The 26113-nt window shown below is 41.5% G+C and overlaps 1 protein-coding gene and 1 pseudogene across 9 annotated transcripts in view; both read right to left on the reverse strand.

The window, feature by feature from the left end:
- The window catches only part of ANKS1B (ankyrin repeat and sterile alpha motif domain containing 1B), a 1152360-nt gene that overhangs the window by 275074 nt on the left and 851173 nt on the right, over nt 1-26113 (reverse strand). The gene's annotated exons all lie outside the window — the stretch shown is intronic.
- LOC132433284 (AP-3 complex subunit sigma-2 pseudogene) lies at nt 1718-2312 on the reverse strand (annotated as a pseudogene).

The raw sequence follows: 26113 nt of genomic DNA on the forward strand, positions 1-26113 counted from the left end.
ATATTGTCTTGATTACTGTAGCTTTGTAGTATAGTCTGATGTCTGGGAGTTTGATTCCTCCTGCTCCATTTTTTCCCCTCAAGATTGCTTTGGCCATTCAGGGTCTTTTGTGTCTCCATACAAATTTTAAGATTTTTTGTTCTATTTCTGTAAAAAATGCCATTAGTAATTTGACAGGGGTTGCATTTAATCTGTAGATTGCTTTGGGTAGTACAGTCATTTTCACAATATTGAGTCTTCCAATCCAAGAACATGGTATATATTTCCAACTGTTTGTGTCATCTTTGTTTTCTTTCATCAGTGTCTTATAGTTTTCTGAGTACAGGTCTTTTACCTCCTTAGGTAGGTTTATTCCTAGGTATTTTATTCTTTTTGTTGCAATGGTGAATGGAATTGTTTCCTTAATTTCTCTTTCTGATCTTTCATTGTTAGTGTATAGGAATGCAAGAGATTTCTATGCATCAATTTTGTATCCTGAAAGTTTACCACATTCATTGATTAGCTCTAGTAGTTTTCTGGTGGCATCTTTAGGATTTTCTATGTATAGTATCATGTCATCTGCAAACAGTGACAGTTTTACTTCTTCTTTTCCAGTTTGTATTCCTTTTCTTTTTCTTCTATGAATGCTGTGGCTAGGACTTCCAGAACTATGTTGAGTAATAGTGGTGAGAGGGGACATCCTTGTCTTGTTCCTGATCTTAGAGAAAATGCTTTCAGTTTTTCACCATTGAGAATGTTTGCTGTGGGTTTGTCATATATGGCCTGTATTATGTCGAGGTAGGTTCCCTCTATGCCCACTTCCTGGAAAGTTTTTATCATAAATGGGTGTTGAATTTTGTCAAAAGCTTTTTCTGCATCTATCGAGATGATCCTATGGCTTTTACTCTTCAATTTGTTAATATGGTGTATCACATTGATTGATTTGCATATATTCAAAATCCTTGCATCCCTGGGATAAATCCCACTTGATCAAAGATTTTCTTTGAGGGGGACCCCTCTGGCTGTGGGGTGTGCCCTCCCTATTGGCAGAAATGTGGGGGGCAGGCAAACAACAGGCTTATGATCTGGATTGTGTCCTGCACATAAACACCTGGGAGAGCAGAGCCAGGGCTGTGGCAGTGGGGAGTATATGCCACAGGAGGTGGTGATGAGACAGCGTGGCTATACAAAAGGATTCTGGCTGTGCCAACTCTAGTAGAGCCAGTAGGCAACTCTGGATCTCATAAAATCCTGCCCTTATTTGCCACTCACGACATCCCCAAATCTAGAGGGTCAGCCCTTTTCTAGCTACGGCACCTCACCAGGAAAGTCAATGCTACAGGACCTCAGGGAGCCTCGTGGTGCTAGGGTTGAAGACCCAAGTCAGAGAACATCCTTGTGGTGGAGTTCTGGGAGCAGGGGGGCCTCTCACTACAGTCTGAAGTCCCTGGGAGTGGCTGCATGTGGCAGGTAAAGGGGGCGAGTGGCTTGGGCACCTGACCCCCACTGAGGAAGCCAGGGCCCCTCACATCTGCAGTGGTCACATGTACGAGAGACAGGCAAGGTCGCACATGTGAGAAGCAAGCACAGGCTGGCAGTGGACACAGGACTCCTTCCCGCTCCAGGACAGCAGGGGCCAGGGCCCAAGGCTGGACTTCTCAGGGCGCAGAGCGGGTTTTGCTGCAGGACTGGCTTGGCTTTGCTGGTTCCAAGGACTCAGTTCAGCCGTCTTCTACCCTCAGACAAACTGGGATAGGTTGGGAACCTTGATGTTGAGATCACCAATGTTGATATTCCGAGGCATCTCCGGCAGGTTGATGTTTTTCACGGCAGACATGGCCCAGGCGGGCACTGCTGAAAGGCCACCCTCAGATTTCTCCAGCCTGTTCTGAGCTTCAATCTGAGCCACGATTTCATTCATGTTTGTTTCCAACGCCATCCCACCCATCACCACCTCCTGAAGAACGTAGTGCACCTCAGCCATGTGGAAGATCAAATCCAATTCACAAACATTTTCGAAACACTTATCCAGTGTCTCCACAAAAACCTGCTACACATACCTGGATGAGGTCCAAGATCCCAAGTTCACTCTCTGATGAATCCATACCAAATGCAAAGTAGAGGGTAGCATAATGCTGATAAATCAGTTTGTAGTCAGAGCCACCAATCAAACTTCCACCCTCCAAGAAGTTACAGATGTTCTCATCCCGCTTGAGAACTAGATGGAAGGTCTCTCGAATAATCTGCTGCTGAATTTCTTCTGGGAAATGCTGGTAGACGCGGACCAGCCGTGGCTTCACATGGTTATTGAAAACCAGAATCACCTGAATCATCTTTGCCCGCCAGGCTCCTTTCACCACTGGCTGTTTCCAGAGAGCATCTCCTTCCCTTGTGTATGTATTTTAACTTATATAACTGTTATTATACTGTAGTTTATTCTATTTTTCACTTTTTATATTAAGCATTCTATTTTTAAGATCTATATATTTTGCTGTGTGTTCATCTGGTTTACTGCATCAAATTGCTGCATCTTAATTTAACATATGCACCAGAATATTTCACTTAGCCATTCTTCAGTGTTGGAAGCTCCAACTTCCCACTTTACAAACAATGCTCAAATAAGCATTCTTTAACATGGTTTTTATACACCCATTTGAGAATTTCTCTGGGATATATACCTAGGAATGAGACTGACTAGTCATTGAGTATACATATACTTGAGCCTCTTATATTTTACCCCTTTTGCTGCATTTGGGGTAATTTCATTAAATCTATTTTCCATTTCATATATTTTCTCTTTATCTGCGTCTAATATAGTATTTTAAAAACTTAAATGATTAGAAATCCTATTTGATTAAGGAAAATAGATCCAGAGAATGACTGAAGGAAAAAAGAAAATCAAATGACAATACAAAGACCCTTTCAAAAAAGATTAAGACAGAACTTCTTTCTTGTGTGCTTTGTAATCTTAGGTTCTGTGTTCATAATTAGTTTTGAGCTCATATGAAGGAAACCTATGTGTATCAGTTAGCAGTTGATCAGGGAAACAGATCATTATGAGTGAAATAGAGTAATGGATTCATTAGAGAAATTATATGTTGTGCAGGTTAAGAAGTCTTTGTAAGACTGTTGACTTTGCATGTGGTGTTTGACCTGAGGTCATCATAGGTTAGCTTGGCAGGGAATCAGGAATGAGAAGTGAACTTGAAGTGGGAGAGAACAAGGAGAAACTGGAACCCGTAAGGTCATATTAGAACCCCAAAGGACAAAAAATTGAACCCATGAGAATAAAGTGGAATGTGACTTTATCTCCCATCATCTCCAACTTAAATGATGCTGGTGACCTACAGAAGCCTGCACCCTTCACTATGGGGTTGTAACCACACTTGGCCCAGGACTCAGGGAAGCCAAAGGAAAAAATCCAGTGGGAACTGGAGAATTGCAGACCCAGGTTGTCCTCAACACCAATAAGGTAACTTAAAGATTAGCAATAACATGTGCAAATTGCCAATGCCTGCTGTCCTATACTGACTTTCAGAGTGCTAAAATGGCTGCTTCTTCATTTGTGCCTTTCAATTCTCAAGAAAATTTCCTTTGTGATTTGACTCACAAGGAAAGGAATTCTGAGAAACATAGTTTCAACTTAGCTAGGTTGATGTAGTATAAAGCCATCATACTATACTACTTTAGTTGAAGGTATGTCCCTTCAGAGATGTTTTGTTTATTTCTCTTAGTACCTCGAGGCATCTCTGGCCTGGTACCAATTTTTATGTAAATGTTTTCAGCTTAGCGTTTCCAGACTAATAACTCAAAGTTAAAGTGAGGAGCTTGCCCATAGTTCTGGGTTCTCAAGGAAGAGTCTCCATTCCCTTACCCTGAACCCAAGCTGAGAAGACAAGCTACCTTCTTATCTCCCTATGCCAATGGGCAGATTATTTTTAAGTCCTTATTTACATTTATATTAAGAATGGAGCTCTTCTCGGGTTCAGACTGTGTGGATGGTCTCAATTCTGACTCCATACCACAAAGGGACAGAAGGCCTTGTCTCCTGACCTCCAGTGGTTGTTAAAACACAAGTCTCTAGACTTACCTTGAGGGACCTGTCCCCCCCTGCAGAGTAGACAGATCTCAGCTCTACTACTCTGAGTTTCAGTTCTGTCTTAGTTTCTATTCTCTGCAGAATCTATTTATTTTCTGTCTTTCTTAGCAGTTCATTAAAAAAATACATATATATTTGTTTTATTTTATCTAGATTTTCATATGGTTTTAGTGGACGCTTTCAGGTTAACTCTTCTGCCATGTTGCTTGAACAGGAAGCCCATTGTTTTTACAACCAAAAACTTAAATGCAGAAGACCTTTTCTACAAGTCAAGGGCGCTTTAAGCAAATTCAGATTTACAGGAAAAAATTACAGATCTACAAAACAGATCAATTAGAAGGGAAATTGGCATAACAAAAGGATTCACCAGAAGACTACTTAAAATAACTAGGATCTCACAGTGTATTTAGAGCATCTAGGAGAATGTGTATTGTAAAAAGCTATCTGGCCTATAGTTAAAGAAATGTTGGGATGAATCCTTTTGTAAAGCAGAAAGTCCTTTTTGTAATGTGAATTATCACTCTAATTTATAAGTTTGTAAGATTGGGCTTTTGTGTATTTGGATTGTTTTTCATCTGGCTTTAATAATAGCGATCTAGAAAAAGTCATTTATATAAAGAGTTCAGGTTTAACTCTCCTGAGCATGTTTTTCCTATATTAACATCAAATAATCAAAACAATCAGCATATTTAAAAGACAGAATGATAAGTTCCTTCAAATGTTTAATACATGCATTTCTAAGTTCCCATGGGTCTTGTTATTAGAAATAAGTTGAAGACATATTTCCCACATAATGACTGACTTCTTTTGATACTGTTACTAAGACACAGTATAAAACATTTTTACCAGAACACAATTGCTAATTCACTAGATTCAACATTATTTACTGAATTAATGATCATAAGTACTTAACTGCTAATACACTGCAGGTACATGGACTTCCTTCACTAATTATTGGAAGACCAGGACTATAAACACTGAATAGAATGGACCTATTTTTCATTTTCATCTAAATTGAGTATGATGACTGCAAAGCTCATCTCATGGTCTTTATGATCCTTTTCTAGAGTTTTATTTTGATACATAATTAAATATTTTAATAGGGTAACATGTAATATACAAATTCTAAGGAAAACAGGCAGCCAGTTTTATACTAATGCTTGTCTGGTTTTTAAAAAATTAGCTCTGGTTCTCAAGCTTGGCTGTACTTTGTAATCACCAGGGAGCTTTAAAAAATATTGATGCCTGGCTCCTACTACGGAGGTTTTGATTTAATTGTTCTGGGATGCAGCCAGACATTGGGATTCTAGTATGTAGCCAGTATTAAGAACCACCAATGTGGTCAAACCACAGTTACTCAAACCCACTTAATCAGAGCACTCAATTAACTGGCAATGGGGAAGGGGAATGATGGACTGGGTAGCAGGACTGGGAAAAAAATCATTTAAAAAGTTTATATCAGGCACTTATTCTAAAATTTGTTTTTGAGCATGATCTGAAATGAGGTTCCATATATCCTAAACTCATGCACTTACAAAACTAGACAAAGATAATGACACAGAACAGTGACCTTGAGGTACTACTATTCCATTGATTATAAATTTAAAAAGTTTTAATAAACTGTTTTACCCTACTTATTATTAGGTGGTTGACTCATATCTATGGATATAACACTAATACATTGAACAGGTGTGATTTGTGGTTGTAATCACAAGGCAACTTTTCTCCCCAACTACTTACATTTTTTTAGGGGGGTTGGTTTCTTCCTGCTGCTGGATAAAAATGTGAGCAGTCTTATCACTTTAGATAGGAAAACGCAATCTCTGTTTAGTAGTTAAAAATGTTCATCCCATGTAATAGTGAAAAACTCCAATCTTGATTTGAAGTTGAAGCTTCTCCCCTTTCTATCTAGGACCCTATTGAGGGAGAGCTTCTAGTCAGGGGAGGTCAGTGTGGTTGGGATCTTCTCTCTTTCCATCACCCTCAGCACTTAGCAAAAGCTTCCTTGCACTTTACATTTTAGCAATATTGAAAGCATAGTGTTCCCTCAGTGGCCCACACTGTTTCACACATCTGTACAGCTAGCTATTCACTCCATCTGGACTGCTCTTCCTTCCCTCAGTCACCTTGGAGACACCTTTTTGACCTTTAAAACCAGATGGACATTTCTCTAGCTTTAATTCCCTCTTAATTCAGCTTTATTATTTGTACCCAAATTGGTAGTAAGGAAGAAGTCAGAAATAATACAATGGATTTTATTAAAGAATTATTTGAGCTGATCAGTTGGAGGTCCTTAGAGATCATGTATCCAAACGCTTCCATCTCCAGATGGGCAAACTAGTGAGGTCAAAGGACTTGCTGAACAGTTCTAGGCTGCTTAGGGCACTGACAGTACAGGGCTCTTTCTAGCATGTTGTTTTCTTTAACAAAGTGAAATATTCCACTAAATTAAAGAGGCTGTCAATTCCATGGATGAAAAATTCATGCCAAAGAACCATGTTGCACCCCTGCAGGAGGCCAGGTTAATTGTGGCCTGGTGCAAAGAGCACAGACTTGGAGTCATACAGGCCTGTGTCTGCAGTTTTTGCAGTGGCCTTGGGCAATTTATTTAACTTCTCTGAGCCACAGTTTCCTCAGAGGCAAAGCAGAAAATTAATACTCATCTTGCCTTCCTGAAAGTGTATTTGTTAGAAATAAATACGATTATATAGAAGATATATTTTACTGTATAATCTCCAAGGTACTTTAAAAATGTCAATTGTTATTGCTATAGCTACTCTAGAATAGGCATACATTAAAAGATATACGGACTTCACAGATATTTTGCTGAATAATCAAGGAATAAGATGTTAATCTTCTTTTCAGAAGCAATGAAGAAAAATCTAGACTCCACATTTATTAACTTTTTTGTTTTATGATTCGGAACTGTATCCAATGTCATTTCCTATACTTTTCTTTAAGTGGATTACTTAAATAATCAAAAATGATTAATATATGTAAAACAATTAGAAGAGTGATTTGCACAAAAAGAAGTTTGATAAACATTTGTTATTTTTGTAATTTATATCCTCCTACTTGTCTATTCCTAGCTCAATTGTGAAAGCTGAACATAACTCTCTGGACTCTGAATTTCACTCTCTATTGTTTGAAATGACAAAGATCATGGTGACAAACAATTCAAGCATTGTTTTTCCTCACTGGAAGAACAAGGTGTTGTTTTAGGGAGTAAAAGTATTTGGGAAGCATTGTTTATGACAACTGCTACAGCCTCAAAGGACAGTGTATTTTAAAAATGTATTTATGAGGACCTACAAGATGGTGGAGGAGTAAGACGTGGATATCACCTTCCTCCCCACAAATACATCAAAAATACATCTACATGTGGAACAACTCCTACAGAACACCTACTGAACGCTGGCAGAAGACCTCAGACTTCCTCAAAGGCAAGAAACTCCTCACGTACCTGGTCGTGTGGCTGACAGGTTCTTGGTGCTCTGGCCAGGTGTCAGGCCTGAGCCTCTGAGGTGGGAGAGCTGAATTCAGCACACTGGACCACCAGAGACCTCCCAGCCCCACGTAATATCAATCAGCAAGAGCTCTCCCAGAGATCTCCGTCTCAATGCTGAGACCCAGCTCCACTCAATGACCAGCAAGCTCCAGTGCTGGACACCCCATGCCAAACAACCAGCAAGACAGGAACACAACTCCACACATTAGCAGAGAGGCTGCCTAAAATCATATTAAGTTCACAGACACCCCAAAACACACCACCAGATGCAGTCCTGCCCACAAGAAAGACAAGATCTAGCCCCATCCACCAGAACACAGGCACTAGTCCCCTCCACCAGGAAGCCTACACCACCAGGTTGGCCCACTGAACCAACCTTACCCACTGGAGACTGACACCAAAAACAATGGGAACTATGAACCTGCAGCCTACGAAAAGGAGACTCCAAACGCAGTAAGTTAAGCAAAATGAGAAGACAGAGAAATATGCGGCGGATGAAGGAGCAAGGTAAAAACCCACCAGACCAAACAAATGAAGAGGAAATAGGCAGTCTACCTGAAAAATAATTCAGAGTAATGATAAATAAAGATGATCCAAAATCTTGGAAATCGAATGGAGAAAATACAAGAAACATTTAAAAAGGACCTAGAAGAACTAAAGAGCAAACAAACAATGATGAACAACAAATTAATGAAATTAAAAATTCTCTAGAAGGAATCAATAGCAGAATAACTGAGGCAGAACAGATAAGTGACCTGGAAGATAAAATAGTGGAAATAAGTACTGCAGAGCAGAATAAAGAAAAAAGAATGAAATGAATTGAGGACAGTCTCAGAAACCTCTGGGACAACATTAAAGGCACCAACATTCGAAGTATAGGGGTCCCAGAAGAAGAAGAGAAAAAGAAAGGGACTGAGAAAATATTTGAAGAGATTATAGTTGAAAACTTCCCTAATATGGGAAAGGAAATAGTCAAAGTCCAGGAAGCACAGAGTGTACCGCCCATACAGGATAAATCCAAGGAGAAACACGCCAAGACACATATATATATATATTTTTTTCCGGTACACGGGCCTCTCACTGTTGTGGCCTCTCCCGTTGCGGAGCACAGGCTCCGGACACGCAGGCTCAGCGGCCGTGGCTCACGGGCCCAGCCGCTCCGCGGCATGTTGGATCTTCCCGGACCGGGGCACGAACCCGCATCCCCTGTATTGGCAGGCGGACTCTCAACCACTGCGCCACCAGGGAAGCCCCAAGACACATATTAATCAAACTAACAAAAATTACCTACAAAGAAAAAATATTAAAAGCAGCAAGGGAAAAGCAACAAATAACATACAAGGGAATCCCCATAAGGTTAACAGCTGATCTTTCAGCAGAAACTCTGCAAGCCAGAAGGGAGTGGCAGGACATATTCAAAGTGATGAAAGGGAAGAACCTACAACCAAGATTACTCTGCCCAGCAAGGATCTCATTCAGATTCGATGAAGATATTAAAACCTTTACAGACAAGCAAAAGCTAAGAGAATTCAGCACCACCAAACCAGCTTTACAACAAATGCTAAAGGAACTTCTGTAGGCAAGAAACACAAGAGAAGGAAAAGACCTACAATAACAAACTCAAGACAATTAAGAAAATGGTAAGAGGAACATACATATCGATAATTACCTTAAATGTAAATGGATTATATGCTCCCACCAAAAGACACAGATTGGCTGAATGGATACAAAACCAAGACCCATATATATGCTGTCTACAAGAGACCCACTTCAGACCCACGGACACATACAGACTGAAAGTGAGGGGATGGAAAAAGATATTCTATGCAAATGGAAATCAAAAGAAAGCTGGAGTAGCAGTTCTCATATCAGACAAAATAGACTTTAAAATAAAGACTATTACAAGAGAAAAAGAAGGACACTACATAGTGATCACGGGATCTATCCAAGAAGAAGATGTAACAATTGTAAATATTTATGCACCCAACATAGGAGCACCTCAATATATAAGGCAAATGCTAACAGCCATAAAAGGAGAAATCAACAGTAACACAATGTAGGCCAGTATCACTGATGAACACAGATGCAAAAATCCTCAGCAAGATACTAGTAAACAGAATCCAGCAGCACATTAAAAGGATCATACACCATGATCAAGTGGGGTTTCCCAGGAATGCAAGGATTCTTCAATATATGCAAATCAATCAATATGATACACCATATTAACAAATTGAAAGAGAAAAACCATATGATAATCTCAATAGATGCAGAAAAAGTTTTCAACAAAATTCAACACCAACGTACAATAAAAAACCTCCAGAAAGTAGGCATAGAGGGAACTTACATCAACATAATAAAGGCCATATATGACAAACCCACAGCCAACATCGTTCTCAGTGGTGCAAAACTGAAACCATTTCCAATAAGATCAGGAACAAGACAAGGTTGCCCACTCTCACCACTATTATTCAACAGAGTTTTGGAAGTTTTAGCCACAGCAATCAGAGAAGAAAAAGAAATAAAAGAAATCCAAATCAGAAAAGAAGAAGTAAAGCTGTCACTGTTTGAAGATGACATGATACTATACATAGAGAATCCTAAAGATGCTACCAGAAAACTACTAGAGCTAATCAATGAATGTGGTAAAGTAGCAGGATACAACATTAATGCACAGAAATCTCTTGCATTCTTATATACTAATGATGAAAAATCTGAAAGAGAAATTAAGGAAACACTCCCATTTACCATTGCAAGAAAATGAATAAAATACCTAGGAATAAACCTACCAAAGGAGACAGATCTGTATGCAGAAAACTGTAAGACACTGATGAAAGAAATTAAAGATGATACAAACAGATGGAGAGATATATCATGTTCCTGGATTGGAAGAATTAATGTTGTGAAAATGACTATACTACCCAAAGCAATCTATAGATTCAATGCAATCCCTATCAAACTACACTGGCATTTTCCACCGAACTGGAACAAAAAATTTCACAATTTGTCTGGAAACACAAAAGACTGACCCCGAATAGCCAAAGCAATCTTGAGAAAGAAAAATGGAGCTGGAGGAATCAGACTTCCTGACTTCAGACTATACTACAAAGCTACAGTAATCAAGACAGTATGGTACTGGCACGCAAACAGAAATATAGATCAATGGAACAGGATAGAAAGCCCAGAGATAAACCCATGCACATAACATCACCTTATATTTGATAAAGGAGGTAAGGATATACAATGGAGAAAAGACAGCCTCTTCAATAAGTGGTGCTGGGAAAACTGGACAGCTACATGTAAAAGAATGAAATTAGAACACTCCCTAACACCATACACAAAAATAAACTGAAAATGGATTAAAGACTTAAATGTAAGGCCAGAAACTATCAAACTCTTAGAGGAAAACATAGGCAGAACACTCTATGACATAAATCACAGCAAGATCCCTTTTGACCCACCTCCTAGAGAAATGGAAATAAAAACAAAAATAAACAAATGGGACCTAGTGAAACTTCAAAGCTTTTGCACAGCAAAGGAAACCATAAACAAGACGAAAAGACAACCCTCAGAATGGGAGAAAATATTTGCCAACAAAGCAACTGACAAAGGATTAATCTCCAAAATACACAAGCAGCTCATGCAGCTCAATATCAAAAAAACAAACAACCCAATCCAAAAATGGGTAGAAGACCTAAATAGACATTTCTCCAAAGAAGATATACAGATTGCCAAGAAACATATGAAAGGATGCTCAACGTCACTAATCATTAGAGAAATGCTAATCAAAACTACAATGAGGGGCTTCCCTGGTGGCGCAGTGGTTGAGAGTCTGCCTGCCGATGCAGGGGACACGGGTTCGTGCCCTGGTCTGGGAAGATTCCACATGCCGCGGAGCGGCTGGGCCCGTGGGCCATCGCCTCTGAGCCTGCGCGTCCGGAGCCTGTGCTCCGCAACGCGAGAGGTCACAATAGCGGGAGGTCACAACAGTGAGAGGCCCGCGTACCACAAAAAACAAAAAACAAAAAACAAAAAACTACAATGAGATATCATCTCACACTGGTTAGAATGGCCATCATCAAAAAATCTACAAGCAATAAATGCTGGAGAGGGTGTGGAGAAAAGGGAATCCTCTTGCCCTGTTGGTGGGAATGCAAATTGATACAGCCTCTATGGAAAACAGTATGTAGGTTCTTTAAAAAACTAAAAATAGTACTACCATACGACCCAGCAATCCCACTAGTGGGCATATACCCTGAAAAAATCCATAATTCAAAGAGTCGTGTACCAGAATGTTCGTCGCAGCACTATTTACAATGGCCAGGACATGGAAGCAACCTAAGTGTCCATGGACAGATGAATGGATAAAGAAGATGTGGCACATATATACAATGGAATATTACTTAGCCATAAAAAGAAACGAAATTGAGTTATTTGTAGTGAGGTGGATGGACCTAGAGACAGTCATACAGAGTGAAGTAAGTCAGAAACAGAAAAACAAATACCATATGCTAACCCATATATATGGAATCTATAAAAAAAAAAAAGGTCTGAAGAACCTTGGGGCAGGACAGGAATAAAGACGTAGAAGTAGAGAATGGACTTGAGGATATGGGGAGGGGCAAGTGTAAGTTGGGACGAAGTGGGAGAGCGTCATTGACATATATACACTATCAAATGTGAAACAGATAGCTAGTGGGAAGTAGCCGCATAGGACAGGGAAATCAGCTCAGTGCTTTGTGACCCCCCAGAGGGGTGGGATAGGGAGGGTGAGAGAGAGACACAAGAGGGAGGGGATATGGGGATATATGTATACGTATAGCTGATTCACTCTGGTATACAGCAGCAACTAACACAACAATGTTAAGCAATTATACTCCAATAAAGATGTTAAAAAAAAAAAAAAGACCTGGGGAATTCCCTGGCACTCCAGTGGTTGGGACTCTGCGATTCCACTGCCGGGAGACTGGGTTGATCCCTGGTTGGGGAGCTAGGATCCTGCAATCAGCACGGCCAATTTAAGTAAATAAACAAACAAACAAATAAAGTCAACACATGTCCCTTGCCTTTAAAAAAAAACTGGAATGGAACTTCTGATTATGAAAAATTGAACTTCTGAAATGAGAAATTCCAAAGAATGAAAGTCAAAAACTCCATCGACAGACGAATGGATAAAGATGTGGCAAATATATACAATGGAATATTACTCAGCCACAAAAAGGAATGAAATTGGGTCATTTGTAGAAATGTGGATGGACCTAGAGACTGTCATACAGAGTGAAGTAAGTCAGAAAGAGAAAAACAAATATCGTATTTTAACGCATATATGTGGAATCTAGAAAAATGGTACAGATGAACCGGTTTGCAAGACAGAAACAGAGACACAGATGTAGAGAACAAACGTATGGACACAGAGGGAGGAAAATGCCGGAGGGGTAGTGGTGATGGGATGAATTGGGAGACTGGGATTGACATATATACACTAATATGTATAAAATAGATAACTAATAAGAACCTGCTGTATAAAAAATAAAATTAAAAAAATGTATATATGTATGATTCCCATTTAGCTTCTGTTATAAAACTCCTGAGACATCCTCTGGGTCTTATACTGTTTATGGATCTAGATGTCAGGGAGATGCTGAGTCCAAAGGTTTGAGAGAAAAGTTTGTCACTAAATTGGAAATTATAAGCCTTCTCCTACTGAATTATTTCCTTGTTGAATTTCAGAATATCGTCACCTATGAAGGTTATTTTACTTCAATAAAAAGAATCTTTGGATGAGGAAGACAATAGCCATATCTGTACAAAAGGAAAACATAATTTAAATAATGTACAAAAATTTACTTACATTCTCCAAATTGCTCATTATGCAAGGCAGCTCAGAAATAGGTAAAAGGCTCCCTTTTCATGGTCAGGACAGCTACTCTTGTATGTTATTCATTTGTTTCAACGTGAACTTCGGTTGTTTTTTAAAGAAAGAACAATTAGAAGAGATTCAGCTGTGGGACTTTTATATAACTCTTTTAACAAACACTAAATGATATTCTATCTTCAAAAGGTACTGTGAGTGCCTGTGATTGCAACCAAGTTCACTGAAATAAAAATTTTCATGCAGCAGACAGAAAACAATGTAAAGAAATCAAGAAAACCCAAACTGGGAGTTACAGTTATTGCCCATGCTTAATAAATTGTCTACTTGCAAATATGCATAATTATTTTTTAATAAAAAAGAAATTAAGTATTTTGCTGGCTTAACCAATGGTAGGTAATTATATTTAAGATGACACGAAAGTAGGCTGCTGTGTACTGATTCACGCTGCTTCTCCTCTGGGGTGGGATTTTCCGAATTGGAAGAGTAAAGCCCCATTTCCCCAGCAAGGTACAGATTGTACAAGACAGAGATCCGTCTCTGACAGAGAAAATAGCCAGTAAAACTACCTTTTCATTTGCTCCCATTTTGAGCCATAGCTGTATATTAAATAAGGTACTCAACTTTGTTTCCATTGGAAAAGGGCTTTACTGCCCACTTGATCCCCAAGGAAAAGAGGGGGGTGGTGATCATGCAGAGGAAGTTGCCAGGACCACCGGTGTTGGGTGGCAGCTTCATGAGGTTGCCTAGGTAGGAAGGCAAATTGCGTGTGTGTGCTTTGGAATCCAGTTCCCTTTCTCCCCAGGCACTCCACCAACAATATCTACAGTGAAGGACATGTCAGGGTAAGTGGTGGGGAAGGCAATTATCATCTACAGTGGTAGATTAAGAAAACATGGAGCAGAGGAAGGCTTTTCAACAGAAACCCAGCAATGCATAAGAAGGATATTCTTTCAATCTTTGGCAAGAAACCCAGAAGTGTGAGGTGTACTTATGTCTAACAGAAGTTCTGGGAGAAGGCAGCTTTAAACACCATGTAATTAAGTTGAAAAAAAGAATTAACTATAGGGACCCTGGGGTCTCTATGGAAAGACACTTGTATTCAGAGAGACCTGGGCTTGAGTTCTGGCTCATGTTGAGTTTAGACCATATTCTAAATGTGTGAATATGCATGGGTTCCTTGGTGTCCCCTGCAGTTTCCCTTCCTCTGTAGTAAAATGGGAATGGTAATACCCATCTCACTGGACTGTTATGATTAAACAACCATCTGAGATATGTGAAAGGTTTATCAACTATAAAGCATTATTAAAATGCTTCCAGAAAGTAACAGGAATTTATCCTAGACACTGGCATCAACAGTTAGGGAACTGTAAGTTGATCCCAGTCCTTACATTTTCTTCCCTCAGGCTCAAAGGAAGGGCTTTTCTCCTGGGTCTCACAATTACTGACTCACTCTGTTTTGGGAGGACGGGGGACTGGTTGTTAGCCTGGGCACACTCCAAAGACCACCATGTCATCTGTGTGGCTGCAGTCACCAGGGAGCCAAGCTCCTCCTCACCCCCTCTTGGCGATGGTGGGGAAGCTGGTGCTTCTGCATATCCTGCTTCTGACGTTCCATTTCTGGGTCCTTGTAGCTGTGCATGGGGCCCACAGCCCACTGCCCTCCCTTTCTCCCCCATCTACCCCGGTGCCTTTTCCCAGATCTTTTCCCTCTCCCATCCTCTGAGAAAGGAGTTAAATTCTGATCTCAGCATCCAATCCAGCTGCAGCTACCTCCCAACCAAGCAGAACCCTCTTTCCTTCTTCTTGTACTGGATACCTCCTCAAGGATGATGCTTCCGACCCCTGCCCCCTGCCTTAGTCTTGTTTTAAGGTCCACGATATACGTGTTCCTATGTACACCCTGAACACAGCACCCATTTCACTGTATCGTACTTTCTGTACTGTACTTTCTCCCCTCCCCTCCAGAATGTGAGCTCTTCAAAGGTAAGAACTTTGAAATGAGTCTTACTCACCAGCGTCTCTCCAGAACCTCGCGCAGTGCTTGTCACACAGTAGGTAGATGGTAAATGACTACGGAAGTGAACCAATCAACCCCTCTCCCCTCCACCAGCTCCCACTGACTGAGAGTTATACAGAGGCAAAGAAGGGCCATTCTGAGGCCACAATGTACTGAACATAAACATCTCTCTGCAACTTTCTAGCTTGCCTCTTTCTGTATCCCTTTACCCTAGATTACGCGTATATCTGCAAGAAGGGCCAAGAACAAAAATCAGTAGAACAGAGACGAACAGTAGCAGCCACAAACTAGAGGGTTCCTTGTTTTTCATTTCTCTTCTGTTTTGACTTTCAAAAGGAATGTCAAGATTTTACTCTTTGTCTGGTGCTCTTAATCTAAAATGCCTAACAGTCCCTACATAGATAGAAGATTTGGATAATTATAAGTTTGATGGGGTTATAGGGAAAGTTTGAAAATCATTCTATACCTTCTAGAAATATTCCAAGTCAAATTGGTTAAAGAAATTTGCTTTTTCCTCTTCAGTTCTACATCATGTACCCAGGAATTCAGGGTTTGAGGATTTTTCATTCCATTGCATATAACTGATAAATAATATGAGGCTTTTCCAGAAGACCCACTGTTTTCTGAGAACTGTTCCTATAGCTCTGTGGCAGACATTACCACGTGATAAAAAATCTGTTCCAATTTCCTCTTCTTTGCCTGCTTTGTCTTACAAATGTCGGAAAGAACTAAGACACTTTTTCAGTCTCCTTGAAGTTGGGCCGTGACACAGACACAGTCTGGCCATTGAGGTGTCAACCTGAGTCTGATAGAAGGTTTCTGGACAAGTTTTTGATTTCCTGGTGAAAGAAACACACATCTCTATCCTTGCTCCCTTTCCCATTTCTCCATCTGTGCATGCTGGGTTGATGCCTGGACCTGCTGTAGCCACCTTTCAATTTTGAGGTGAAAAAAAATAGAAGCATGAGGGCAAAGCACCTTCACACTAAGGAAAGCAAAGCAGAAAGACAGAAAGGCCTTGGTCCTAGTTGGCATCATTAGCAAGTACCTACTTCCAGGCCTCGTGTTGTCCAGCCCATACATGTCAGTATTGCTTAAACCACTACTAGTCAGTGTCATTCCTGACTGATTCAAGCCACAGGTAAGAACATTGAGAATGAAACTGAGCTTGGTTACCTATGGTATCCTTCAAAAGCTGAAACATGGTTAATCCTTACCAAATTTAATCCTAAATATTCTCTTTATGCCCGTGGTCACGCCTGCCCTTCTCCTGCATCTGGCTCCCATTCCTTTAAAGCCCACATTTCTACTTCAACCTAACAATGTGGTGGGGGGAAGAGGCCATACACCATCTGTCACGGGGTTCATGATTTACAGCTGACCAAGGACAGCCTCTAAGTAGCATATGTTCTACTGCAACGTGTGGTTCCTTTAACAAATTCTGGGTCATAACATTTAAAATTGATATCATAGCTACTATTTCAAAAATATTGTATTAATTTCCCAAAGCTACCGTGCAAATTACCACAAACCGAAAGACTTAAAACAGAAATTTATTATCTCACAGCTCTGGAGACCAGAAGTACGAAATCAAGGTGTCAGCAGGGCCATTCTCCCCTAGAAGGCTCTCAGAGAGAAGCCCTTCTTCTCTCTTCCAGCTCCCGGTGGCTCCAGGTGTTCCCTGTCTTGTGGCAGCATCACTCCAATCTCCTCATCTTCACATGACCTTCTCCTCTATATTTGTTCTTTTGTCTGTGTCTCTGCTTCTTCTTATAAGGACACTTATTTGACTTAGGGCCCACCCAGATAATCCAGGATGATCTTGTCTTGAGTCCTTTAATTACATCCACAAAGACTCTCTTTCCAAATAAGGTCACATTCACAGGAACCAGGTGAACACATCTTTTGAAGGCCACCATTCATCCTATTACAGTGATCTTCCTTCCTGTGCTAGAACTATTATTCTATTCTTTTTCTTTGTTGGATCTCATTAATTTTGAATTTTTTTAACCCATGTGAAGAAATGTTTATGATTTAAGTCATATTGGATCAGAATTTAAGGTTGTTTGTTGAAATATGTGTTAGATTTCATAGTTTAAAGAATTATTTTTCTTATTATGTTCTAGTCTTTATTTCTCATGGTAAAGTAAAAAATAGATGACTTTAGACAGGTAAGTACATCATGGCAGTAAAATATTTACCACATTTAATATCACCTAGGCAAAACATTTCTTGTGATTTATTAACCATAATCTTTAACACAGACTGAGTTATTATTATTTTTAGGGCATGAATTACTTTCTATCTAGACCAATTGTTTTTAACCCTGCTCATACATTATAATCACACAGGGACCTTTAAAAAATATATGTGTAGGGCTTACCTGGTGGCACAGTGGTTGGGAGTCCGCCTGCCGATGCAGGGGACCCATGTTCGTGCCTCGGTCTGGGAGGATCCCACATGCCGCGAAGCGGCTGGGCCCGTGAGCCATGGCCGCTGAGCCTGCACGTCCAGAGCCTGTGCTCCGCAATGGGAGAGGCCACAACAGTGAGAGGCCTGCGTACCGCAAAAAAAAAAAAGCGTGTGTGTGTGTGTGTGTGTGTGTGTGTGTGTGTGTGTGTGTAGGCCCCGCTACAACCAGTTGAGTACATATGTCTGGGGATGGGCCTGGGTATCCATAGTTTTTTAAAGCCCCCAAAGTGATTCTTATGTATAGAGAAGATTAAAAGCTGACCTGGATTCTTACTAATCCTTGTCTTCTTCAATACCATTCATTTATTCAACCAAGTAATGATTATGCACTTTCTAATGTGTAAGTCTTTGTGGGAAATGTAGGGATATATAGGACTTTTTTCTTATCTGCAGGTTTATAGTTAGGTCGTCTTGGTGTATAATATTCTAAGTGTAATGTGCCATTTACACTCCAGAGTGGTGGAGCCCAATGTCTGTAGGGAACTTCTCGCCTGGTTAGTCTGCAAAACTCAAATCAATTTAAAAAGTAACTTGTATCACTATTGCTTAACTTCCCTGAGCACACACACCGCTGCTAGTAAGAATCAGAGCAAAAAAAGATTCCTATGCTTGACATCATCAGAGAGAACCTCTACAAAGTCAGCAGCTTCTAATGTATCTTAGATCCCCCTTCCACAAAGTAGAAATCAATATATGCTTTAAAAAAAAATCAGTACTAGTAGTGATTTCTATTAGTTGGAAAAGCTTCAACAATAAAGTTGTGTATGCCCTAGGGAAGTGCTAAGGACTGGAAATTCCCCCAGCTTCCAGCTGCTTGGGAAGAACCTTGGGGTGTTGATTCCATGTGGGCAGGTGTGAAAGGTAATGACAGTGGGGATGGGTGGTGGCAGGGTCTGGCAGCTGCTGCTTCGTCAGTGCACACCCTAATCATTGCTGCTGTTGCTGTGTCTGTCTGACATTCACAGACACATCAGTACAGGCCACCCAGAGCTCTGCAGTCACACAAAGCAGCAACAAGAAGAGAGAAGAAGAGGTTTGTAGGGAAGACCCTGCACATGAAAGGCTCAGGGTAGAGACCAGAGTAGATCTGGAGTCTACAGCTGTGAGTCAGCTTTCAGAAAAAGAGAACTGGACAACGTAATCTAAGGAGTCATAGAGTCACTTAAATCTGAGGTCATGTTGATGCAAGACAGAGAAGAAGGAGGAGGGGAGCTGGAGGAGAATAAGATAGCAAGTCAAATACTTAAAAACTACTGAAGAGATTAGGAATCAAATTGATCACTTGTACATTGATCAAATATTTATTGAGCATCTTCTGTATGTTCCACATTTGAGGATGCAGGAGTGAACATACACTCTGGTGAGGGAAATGGGCCATTAGCAAGTAGACAGGTAAATGAGGAGATTTCAGGGTTATAAAAACAAACAAACATACATACATTCTGGGTAATGTGATGGAAACTGATGGAGGATGGGGAGATACTACTTTAGTTTGGGTGGTCGAAGGCCACCCTAGGAGATGATGAGTGAGCTGAGATGATGTGGAAGAAGAAAAAAGATGTACATTAAGTACAGGCAGCAGGAACAGCTACTGAATTGGCCCTGAGGTGGGAACACATTTGGAGTTTGCAAAGAATCAGATGATATCCAGTCTGGGATCAGAGCAAGGACATGTCAGAAAGAAGTGGAAAAGGCAAGTGGGTTTGATGAAGAGCAAGTAGCTGGGCTTCTGGAAAGATCAGGTTGCAGGTCTTTCTGTTCTAGTCGGAAATGGACCGAGGTCCCCCTGGGTAAGCTGCTCAGAGCTGTCCTGGTACAGATAGCCTGTCAGTTCTGACAGCAGCCATCCTATCCTCCCAGCTATAATGATGTTAGCTTTGCAGTTGCCTTCTTTTTAGTATTCCAATCACTCAGGGCCTGCACCTCCATTCCCTGGGGGTTGTTTTGATAGTTTCACTATGTGCACAATGATTTTCAAGCGGGAGAGACATGAGGGACTGCAGCAGCATAAGTCAGTGATGTCAACCCCTGCCAACTACTATGACTGAAAAAGTCAGATTCCTGGAGGGACTTTATTTATACTGCCACATCCTGACAGATCTGAGGTCTCTCTTGGCATATGAACATGGTATCATCTTATATCTATGGAAATGAAAACAGAATGGGAGGTTTTTTTTCCCTAAGCAAAAGGGAAATATTAACTCAAGACCTAAACTCTTTTATTCATTTGTGCACCCTTCCCACAATGCTGTACGGTGTTACACTGATTTCAAGACACACACTTTCCCCTCATTTTACCATCTCTGAACTGGTAATGCATCTTACAATCAATGGTGCCTCACAATTGCTGTGACATGACTGTCATCGCCTGTGCACACACACTTGGTCATAGCCGTTCATGTTGTTAGTAAAGTCCACGGGCATTGTTGATCCTACATGTGGTGAGTATCATTAGCATTTTAACTGTGTTTAAAAAGATTACACTACATCTTGGCATTAATATGAACAGTTACTTGGTACTTAGAAAGGTTAAAATAAAAAAAGAGGGTAATTTGATATTTGTGAAGCAAATATCTTCACTGGAGAAGAGATTGCAATTACATATTTTCTTTAAAAGCAGCAACCTGTGAGGTATGGGACTGAAGAAAGGAAGATGTCCATAAATACATGACATCATATTATGCCTTGTTACTGTGCTACGTGAAAAAAATTTACATATTGCATGCCACAGAACTCAGCAAAACCAGGAGAAACTGACAAAGCCCTCTAAATGAAAGAGATTGCAAAGCCGTGCAAGGCTCTTGTAATGGGTTTATATCTTGGACAGAATCACCATAAGGCACTGTGTCATAATTTAATTTGCAGCATTTTTTCTTTCTTAAGGATGCATAAAATAATGGTGCATCTTATAATAGATGGCATTTTAGAGTCCATGAAATACAGTGGAGCAGAGCAGATGTTTTTGTCTTGAGATGACTAGGGCTATGTAAATACCAGAACCCATTTACCCCATTATCTTCAGAATGTCTTGTAGGCCACGTACACATTGCCACAGGTCTGGCCACTTGAAAACTTATAATGCACCATGTGCCTCACACCTGTGGCAGACTGAACAAAATGTTCTTACGGCAACCTGATCCCCTTGGTTACTGAGCTGAATTTAGTCAAAAGCATCTAAATACCTAGATAAATATGAAGCATAGAGAGATGATCGTGAAGTAAATGGTCTTAATGAAAAATAAGACGCTAAGGCAATTACTTAAAATTCTATGTAAGAAGGTCATTATGTCTTAATGTCTGATTTTGAAAAGTCAGGACTAGTGGCCCTGAGGTTTTTTTCCTTTAAGGTGTTCTCAGATCAGTGTGAGCAGGCAGACTGGGAAGAGAGTCAGGTGGAAAGCTACGAAATAATTCACAGCCCTGCTGCGGGCAGGTTGTCAATCACTATGTGTAAAGCCGGTACCGATTTTTTTTAGAGTTCATAGTCATTCTCCTATTTCTACTCAAGAATACCGTCTTAAAGATGTAGTCGAGGGCTTCCCTGGTGGCGCAGTGTTTAAGAATCTGCCAATGCAGGGGACACGGGTTCGAGCCCTGGTCCAGGAAGATCCCACATGCCATGGAGCAACTAAGCCCTTGCGCCACAACTACTGAGCCCACGTGTCACAACTGCTGAAGCCTGTGCGCCTAGAGCCTGTGCTCTGCAATGAGAGAAGCCACTGCATTGAGAAGCCCGTGCACCAAAACGAAGAGTAGCCCCCGCTCACCGCAACTAGAGAAAGCCCGCGTAGCAGCAACGAAGGTCCAATGCAGCCAAAAAAAAAAAAAAAAGGTGTAGTTGAGTTCTTTGACAAATAGCAGATCAATAGCTGAGGACATGCTGCCTGGTGAGAGTTGGTGGAAAAAGGGCACACCACTCTGCCCAAACCGCAGGCTGAATGTTTGCTGTAATAGCAGGTTCTAAAGAGGAAAAACTTCTGCATGACAGTGGAGCCTTAAGTAGGGTGCAGTGTGCAGAAACGTTTCTTTGGCCACACTTTGGTTTTTCTCAGGTGTAGATCAAAAATATTTATTTCAAAAGAAAAGAAAAGCTGATGTGCTACATACTCCTATATATGTATAATTGCTTCTAGACATTTCTTTTTTTTTTTTTGGCCGAGTTGCCAGGCTTGTGGGATCCTAGTTTCCTGACCTGAGATTGAACCCGGCCCTCCGCAGTGAAAGCCCAGAATCCTAACCACTGGACCCACAGGGAATTCTCTAGACATTTCTGCTTCGAATGTGTGGCCTATAGGGAGTTCAGAGTTACATGTTCAACAGAACTCTTGACATCTCCTCCCAAATATTCCTGATCTCAAGAAATAGTTCAGACCAAAGCCTCTGAGTTATCCTCAACTCCTGTCATTTCTCCTACAATCAATACCTAAGTCATCAGCTCTGTCTTCACTGAGTATTCTGCTTCACCTGCTTCACCACAACCACGTTAGCACAAGGCGCCATCATCTCTTGCCTCGACTACTGGGAAAGTCTCTCAGCTAGATTTTCACTCTCACCATCCCTGTCAGAGCCCCTAACTTCCCCTGAGGGTCTGTTCGTCCCACAGCACAGAAAGTGAGCCTTTAAATATAAACCAAACCATGTCACACACCCTTTCTCAAACCCTCTCCGATGGCTTCCACTCACTCTTAGAATACACAGCCATGACCCACACTACCTGGTCCTCAGCCATCTCTCTGACATCTTCTACCAGCCTTGCCCCTTGCTCGTGCTCTTACAGTCATGCTGGCTTCATCACTGCTCCTCAAACAGGCTAAGCATGATCCTGCCCAGGGTGTTTGCATTTGATGTTCCCTCAGCCTGGAATGCTGACCTTTGCAAGGCTTATTCTCACATTTCGTTCGGATTTCTTCCCAAGTAACACTCCCTCAAAGAAGCCATTTCTGCCCACCATCCTTAAATCTGGTCACTTTCTGTCCTCTCACCCTGCTTTAGGTTTCTTCATAGTATGTGCCGCCATCTGACATCATATCATTGACTTGTTTTGTTACCTGCTTATTGTCTGCCTCCCTCTCTAGAATGTAAGCTCCACGAAAGCAGGGACTCTGTCACTTTTGTTTTGTTCTCCCCTCTATTTCTAGAGCTTAGAACAGTGCCTGGCATATAGTAGGTGTTCAATACATATTTTCTTCTAAAATAAATAATGCATGTACTTCTTTATATGTCAGACCCTCAGTTATACACCTTCTAGACACACTGAGGCCCTACAAATGCTTATATTGTGTAGTTTGCCTTTCAACTCAAGCATCTTTACCCAACATGCCAGGCATCTGCAGCTGATGGCAGCACCCAGAGGTGGCACTGAGATGGGGGGCAGGTCACAGAAATGGCTGCCTCTCCCAGGCCCTCCACTGTCAAGGAGGTAAAGCTTGACTCTGACCACCTTGCCTCCTGTGGCTTCTTCTGTATCTTTCCCCGCTCTTCCCTGGCAGAAATTCAAGCAGTGAATATTGTTTAGCACTCACTTTGTATAGGGTGCGGGGGATGGGTATACAGTTTGAGCCTTCTGAGGTCAGAACCTCAAGGAGCTTGGTGTCTGGCAGGGATGGGGGTGACGAGGATGAATCAAAACAAACATAAGGCCTGTTACAAAGGTTAAGTGTCTTGCCCCAGAGGCATTAAGGAAGCAACACTTGAATTTGGCTCATCTAACCCTGCACCCAGTCTCTTTTCACTTTGCCACCCAAGCCTGCTTTCCCTCTGGTGCTTCTCTGTATTTCTAAGTTTGTCCTAAATCCCCCTCCTCTCTCTCTCTATATTCAAAGCTCCAAATCCTACCCTTCTGGGTGAGGTTATATGTCAGCTGATACTCTGATCACAGTAGCTCACAATAGGTGAGAATGACTGATAGGCTTAGCTCTCTCAGGTGGCTTTCACACCATAACCTGCTCTTCTCTGCTGCAGCCAGTCTCATGGAGACACACATGTGAGGGGCGATCTGTTTACCTCTTTGGGGGAAATTGTGGGGGAAAGGGTACCACCTGGGGTTGGCTTGCTTACTTGGAGTCTTTCCACCTCATCTTACCTCTCTAGGCTTCCAAGGACCAATGCGTGAACTAGGTCGAGGCACAGCCTTTCCTCCCTCTTTAGTACAATTTCTGAAGGGAAGTTGGTAATTAATTTTTGGCATTTGGTAGGTGGTAAAACACTCCCCCCTCCCCCAGGTATGTGTGTGTCCGCGTGTGTATGTGGTGGTGATGCAGATCATTTACAGCAGGTGAATGATCAGAAACCACACTCCTGGGCTTCCCTGGTGGCGCAGTGGTTAAGAATCCGCCTGCCAATGCAGGGGACATGGGTTCGAGCCCTGGTCCGGGAAGATCCCACATGCTGCGGAGCAACTAAGCCTGTGCTCCACAACTACTGAGCCTCCGGTCTAGAGCCCGTGAGCCACAACTACTGAGCCCGCATGCCGCAATTACTGAAGCCCGTGTGCCTAAAGCCTGTGCTCCGCAACAAGAGAAGCCACTGCAATGAGAAGCCCGCGCACCACAACCAAGAGTAGCCCCTGCTCACTGCAACTAGAGAAAGCCCACGTGCAGCAACCAAGACCCAACCCAGCCAAAAATAAATAAATAAATAAATAAAAATAAGTAAATTTATTTTTAAAAAAAGAAACCGCACTCCTGTTCGTCTTGAGCCACATGTGTTCCCCAGCGGCTGCCACTAGGAAGAAACGAAGCTGCCTCAGGCAGCCACCGTGGCTAACGCTGCTGGAAAATTTCTCTGTAAGGCTGAGAACACGAGAGAAAAAATTGTGGGTGTTCATTCTGTTGTTAGATATGTCTCCGTTTCAAGACCAGCCTCGTCCAACTCCTTTCAGGGTACGGGACACTTGTGAATGTGAAACAGGAAGGACTGGTGGCTTTTTTTCAACAAACCTCAACCAGTTCTTTTCCGACAGCACTTCACCTGTGTTTTAGTCAGCTCAGGCTACTATAACAAATTACCATAAACTGGGTGGCATAAACAACAGAAATTAATTTCGTACAGTTCTGGAGGCTGGATGGCTGAGATCAGGGTGCAGCGTGGTCGGGTTCTGGTAAGGGCCCTCTTTTGAGTTGCAGATGGCTGGCTTCTTGCTGTGTCCTCACACGATGGAGACAGCAAGCTAGTTCTCTGGTTTCTTCTTATTAGGACCCTAATCCCATTCATGAGGGCGCTGCCCTCACGATCTAATTACCTCCCAAAGGACCTGCCTACAAATACCATCACATTGGGATTAAGAGTTCAAGATATGAATCTGGGGGGGCACAAACATTCAATCCATTGCAACCTGTAAAATGGGGTTGGCAACAGTGAGCATCTGATAGCATTAAGGTGAGATGAAATATCTCAGTATATTTTAAGCACATTGCTTTACACATAAGCAACCTTAGGCCAGTCAGCAAATATTTATTTGCCACCTACTGTGTGTGAGGCACTGTTCTAGGAGCTGGGGATACAGGAGCGAACAAAATACATCCATACCCAGATGGAGTTCATAGTGGTTAACAACCATGATAATAAAGGCAGAGCCAGGATGCAAATCCTAGCAGTTTAGCACCAGAGCCCACAGTCTCCTCCATGACTCCATAGCGCCCCTTCTTCACTGAGAGCGAGAAGGCGGATAATAAACCTGAGAGGTTGTGGGAACCGAAATCCCGGACCTCCAGAATAAAGCCGCAGACGTGTACTTGGCGGCCATCTATCAATACCTGAAGGTGCCAATCGAAGCTTTTCGTAGGTGATACCGTCCAAGAGCACAGCACTGGGGAAAGGAGATCTAAGGACAAAATCTTGAGCAAGATTGACTTTTAATGAAGGGGAAGACAGAGGTACAAAAACTCCTATTATTGCTATGGTTGCTGTTATTCCCTGTGACTGTCTAGAGGCGTCAGCTACCTAAGGAACCACATTCAATTAAGAAAGTATCTGTTGCATTCCCACTTTGAACAAAGGGTCAGTGTGCAACAAGTGTCTGAGCAAGGCAAGAAATTGATTCTCCAATAGACGAATACTTCAGTATTTAATTTTTTAAAATAATTTTGTTTGATGGTCAATTAATTCAACAATTTTCAGCTTCTTATAGCTCTAGCAAATCCATTATCATAGTGTGTTTATCATCTA

The sequence above is a fragment of the Delphinus delphis genome, chromosome 11, assembly GCF_949987515.2.
Source record: "Delphinus delphis chromosome 11, mDelDel1.2, whole genome shotgun sequence".
Classification (NCBI taxonomy): domain Eukaryota; kingdom Metazoa; phylum Chordata; class Mammalia; order Artiodactyla; family Delphinidae; genus Delphinus; species Delphinus delphis.